The sequence below is a fragment of the Anthonomus grandis genome, chromosome 18, assembly GCF_022605725.1.
Source record: "Anthonomus grandis grandis chromosome 18, icAntGran1.3, whole genome shotgun sequence".
NCBI classification, from domain to species: domain Eukaryota; kingdom Metazoa; phylum Arthropoda; class Insecta; order Coleoptera; family Curculionidae; genus Anthonomus; species Anthonomus grandis.
Window position 1 is genome coordinate 11,678,111 of NC_065563.1, and position 5,883 is coordinate 11,683,993.

The window sequence follows — 5,883 nt, forward strand, 5'->3', positions numbered from 1 at the left end:
TGAAAAATCTGACTGAGTACTTTATGATTTGACAACCGATCTTTAAATTTATACATAAATAGTAAAAACCAAAAACCCTCGTGGGTGTAAATTTGTGCGTTTTTTTATTCTATACATTAAAAATCCTATGCTACAAGAGTACTTAATGATTCGACAACGTTGCAAGTACCAAAATACTAAAAACCGAAAATCACGATAAGAGGCATTTGTTCGAAACGGGTGCGGTTTTAAAAAGCAAAATACTAAGAATTAAAAATCTTTTAAAAATTATAAAGGAGAAACAATTTGAGGAACAAAATTGACAGGTTGCTAATAATATGGCTGCTTTCAAGATCCGAAATACTAAAACTGAAAAATCTTTCTGGATACATGAAATGTTGGTTGTCGGAATAAATTTGTTTCTTTTATATGGTCAACTGAAGGTCAAAAATCCCTTGGAACAAATACCTATTCACGGTTTTTAATATCCACAGTCTATAAGTAAAAAATCGATGCAGTACCTTTCACTTCTGAGTGAAATAGAAACGAAATTATTGGTAAATTTCGAAACAATCCGTCAAATGCGGTTTTAAGGAACAAATTACTAAAATCCAAAAATCACGTTAAGCGCATTTCTTTGAAATGGTGCGCTTTCAAAAAGTAAAATACTAAAAATTGTAAAAACGCCGCTTTTTTGAATTTATGAGTTTTACAAAATTTAAAAGAAAAGATTTTATAATTATAAGAAATTACTTCAAAATTCGACAACGTTGCTTATTATAATGCGCTTTTTGGATCCAAAATACTAAAAATGTAAAAATCTCTTCTGGAAAACTTATAAATTAAAAGTACTATTCTACGAGAGTATTTTATAACTTGACGTTGCTTGATACAAATGGATGTTATTGGGGACCAAAATACTAAAAAACAAAAACCACGTGAAGCGCATTTCTTTGAAATGGTGCGCTTTTAAAAAGTAAAATACTAAGAATTGAAAGACTGTCGCTTTTGAATTCATGAATTTTACAAAATTTAAAGGAAAAGATTTTACAACAATTATAAGAAATTACTTCAAAATTCGACAACGTTGCCTATTATAATGCGCTTTTTAGATCCAAAATACTAAAAATTAAAAATCTTTTCTGGAAAACGTATAAATTAAAAGTACTACGGGAGTATTTTATAACTTGACGTTGCTTGATACAAATGGATGTTTTTGGGGACCAAAATACTAAAAAACAAAAACCACGTTAAGCGCATTTCTTTGAAATGGTGCGCTTTTAAACAGTAAAATACTAAGAATGAAATGTATCAACTCAATAACCCACGAACTGTATATTAAAAATCCTTTAAAATGAAACAAGAAATTACGTCAAAATTAGACAACGTTGCTTATAATAATGCGCTACTAAAATACTAATATCAACAAATTCTATGATTAAATGAACTTAGGCGCTTTTTAATATCCGCAGTCTATGAATGAAAAATCCAAGGGGATAACTTTGCTTTTTTTTGATACAGTCATCTTGTAAATGAAAAAGCCCATTCTACATAGTATGTAGTTGTGGTTTAACAATTTTTTTTAATAAATGTGCTTCTAGGATTAAAAATATTAAAAATCAAAAATCTCCTCGAATAAATGAATTTTTTCAAATAAAAGAAAAACCTATAAATTAAAAATCCCATTCTACGGAAGCATTCTGTAATTTGACATCATTGCTTGATACAAATGTGCTTTTAGAAGCCCAAATACTAAAAAACAAAATTTACGTTAAGCGCATTTCCTTGAAATGGTGCGCTTTTAAAAAGTAAAATACTAAGAATTGAAAGACTGTCGCTTTTGAATTCATGAATTTTACAAAATTCAAAAGAAAAGATTTTATAATAATTATAAGAAATTACTTCAAAATTCGACAACGTTGCTAATTATAATACGCTTTTTGGATCCAAAATACTAAAAATGAAAAACCTCTTCTAGAAAACTTATAAATGAAAAGTACTATTCTACGGGAGTATTTTATAACTTGACTTTGCTTGATACAAATGGATGTTTTTGGGGACCAAAGTACTAAAAAACAAAAGCCACGTTAAGCGCATTTGTTTGAAATGATGCGCTTTTAGGGAGTAAAATACTAAAAATGAAATATAGGTACAAACGAGCATCGACTCAATAACCCGCGAACTGTATATTAAAAATCCTTTAAAATGAAACAAGAAATTACGTCACAATCAGACAACGTTGCTTATAATCATGCGCTACTAAAATACTAATATCAACAAATTCTATGATTAAATGAACTGAGGCGCTTTTTAATAACCACAGTCTATGAATGAAAAACCCAGGGGGACAAATTTGCTTTTTTTGATACAGTCATCTTGTAAATGAAAAAGCCCATTCTACGTAGTATGTAGTTGTGGTTTAATATTTTTTTTAATAAATCTGTTTCTAGGATCAAAAATATTAAAAATCAAAAATCTCCTCGAATAAATTAATTTTTTCAAATAAAAGAAAATCCTATAAATTAAAAATCCCATTCTATAATTTGACATCATTGCTTGCTACAAATGTGCTTTTAGAAGCCCAAATACTAAAAAACAAAAATTACGTTAAGCGCATTTCTTTGAAATGGTGCGCTTTTAAAAAGCAAAATACTAAGAATTAAATGTAGGTACCAACGAGTATCAACTCAATAACCCACGAACTGTATATTAAAAATCCTTTAAAATGAAACAAGAAATTACGTCATAATTAGACAACGTTGCTTATAATCATGCGCTACTAAAATACTAATATCAACAAACTCTTTGATTAAATGATCTTAGGCGCTTTTTAATATCCACAGTCTATGAATGAAAAATCCAGGGGGATAAATTTGCTAATTATAAATAAATTTGTTAAAAAAAGTAAAATACTAAGAATTCAAAGACTGTTGCTTTTGAATTCATGAATTTCACAAAATTTAAAAAAAAAAAAGATTTTATAATTATAAGAAATTACTTCAAAATTCAACAACGTTGCTTGTTATAGTGCGCTTTTTGAATCCAAAATACTAAAAAACAAAGACCACGTTAAGCGCAATTTTGAAATAGCTCGATACAAATGGATGTTTTTGGGGACCAAAATACTAAAAAACAAAAACCACGGTAAGCGCATTTCTTTGAAATGGTGCGCTTTTAAAAAGTAAAATACTAAGAATTCAAAGACTGTTGCTTTTGAATTCATGAATTTTACAAAATTTAAAAAAAAAAAGATTTTATAATTATAAGAAATTACTTGATAATTCGACAAAGTTGATTATTATAATGCGCTTTTTGGATCCAAAATACTAAAAATGAAAAATCTTTTCTGGAAAACTTATAAATTAAAAGTACTATTCTACGGGAGTATTTTATAACTTGACGTTGCTTGATACAAATGGATGTTTTTGGGGACCAAAATACTAAAAAATAAAAACCACGTTAAGCGCATTTCTTCGAAATGGTGCGCTTTTAAGCAGTAAAATACTAAGAAGGAAATGTACTACGTATGTAGTTGTGGTTGAACAATTTTTTTAATAAATCTGTTTCTAGGATCAAAAATATTAAAAATCAAAAATCTCCTCGAATAAATGAATTTTTTGAAATAAAAGAAAAACCAATAAATTAAAAATCCCATTCTATAATTTGACATCATTGCTTGCTACAAATTCGCTTTTAGAAGCCAGAATACTAAAAAACAAAAATTCGTTAAGCGCATTTCCTTGAAATGGTGCGCTTTTAAACAGTAAAATACTAAGAATGAAATGTAGGTACCAACGAGTATCAACTCAATAACCCACGAACTTTATATTAAAAATCCTCTAAAATGGAACAAGAAATTACATCACAATTAGACAACGTCGCTTATAATCATGCGCTACTAAAATACTAATATCGACAAATTCTAAGATTAAATGATCTTAGGCGCTTTTTAATATCCACAGTCTATGAATGAAAAATCCAGGGGGATAAATTTGCTTTTTTTTTGATACAGTCATCTTGTAAATGAAAAAGCCCATTCTACGTAGTATGTAGTTGTGGTTTAACAATTTTTTTAAATAAATCTGCTTCTAGGATTAAAAATATTAAAAATCAAAAATCTCCTTGAATAAATGAATTTTTTCAAAGAAAAGAAAATCCTATAAATTAAAAATCCCATTCTATAATTTGACATCATTGCTTGCTACAAATGTGCTTTTAGAAGCCAAAATACTAAAAAACAAAAATTACGTTAAACGTATTTCATTGAAATAGTGCGCTTTTAAACAATAAAATACTAAGAATGAAATGTAGGTACCAACGAGTATCAACTCAATAACCCACGAACTGTATATTAAAAATCCTTTAAAATGAAACAAGAAATTACGTCACAATTAGACAACGTTGCTTATAATCATGCGCTACTAAAATACTAATATCGACAAATTCTATGATTAAATGATCTTAGGCGCTTTTTAATATCCACAGTCTATGAATGAAAAATCCAGGGGGATAAATTTGCTTTTTTTTTGATACAGTCATCTTGTAAATGAAAAAGCCCATTCTATGTAGTATGTAGTTGTGGTTGAACAATGTTTTTAATAAATGTGCTTCTAGGATCAAAAATATTAAAAATCAAAAATCTCCTCGAATAAATGAATTTTTTCAAAGAAAAGAAAATCCTATAAATTAAAAATCCCATTCTATAATTTGACATCATTGCTTGCTACAAATGTGCTTTTAGAAGCCCAAATACTAAAAAACAAAAATTACGTTAAGCGCATTTCTTTGAAATGGTGCGCTTTTAAAAAGCAAAATACTAAGAATTAAATGTAGGTACCAACGAGTATCAACTCAATAACCCACGAACTGTATATTAAAAATCCTTTAAAATGAAACAAGAAATTACGTCATAATTAGACAACGTTGCTTATAATCATGCGCTACTAAAATACTAATATCAACAAACTCTTTGATTAAATGATCTTAGGCGCTTTTTAATATCCACAGTCTGTGAATGAAAAATCCAGGGGGATAAATTTGCTTTTTTTTTGATACAGTCATCTTGTAAATGAAAAAGCCCATTCTACGTAGTATGTAGTTGTGGTTTAATAATTTTTTAAATAAATCTGCTTCTAGGATCAAAAATATTAAAAATCAAAAATCTCCTCGAATAAATGAATTTTTTGAAATAAAAGAAAAACCAATAAATTAAAAATCCCATTTTATAATTTGACATCATTGCTTGCTACAAATGTGCTTTTAGAAGCCAAAAGACCAAAATACCAAAAAGCACCATTTCCTTGAAATGGTGCGCTTTTAAACAGTAAAATACTAAGAATGAAATGTATGTAGAGCGTGCGGTTTTTTGAACTCGCCGCTCTTAATTTAACATTTTTATAAACGAGTATCAACTCAATAACCCTAAAAGATAAGGAATTGCTTCATAATTAGACAACGTTACTTATAATAAATGATGCGGTTTCTACATTTCTATGAATAAATGAACTTAGACGCTTTTTAATATCCGCAGTCTATGAATGAAAAACCCAGGGGGACAAATTTGCTTTTTTTTGATACAATCATCTTGTAAATGAAAAAGCCTATTCTACGTAGTATGTAGTTGAACAATGTTTTTAATAAATGTGCTTCTTGGAGCAAAAATACTAAAAACCAAAAATCTTTTAAGATGCGTTTTAACGCGTGCGAAAATTTTTGAAGCGTATAAAAATCTTTTTAATATCTTCCGCATATGATTGAAAAATCGAGGCTAGATATTCATGTAAATAAAAAATCCTATGCTAAGGGTGCACTTTATGATTCGACAACAGTGCTTTTAAAAACCACAATACTAAAAACCAAAAATCTCTTCAGGCTGGACTTACACTGTAAAAAAAAACAAAAAAG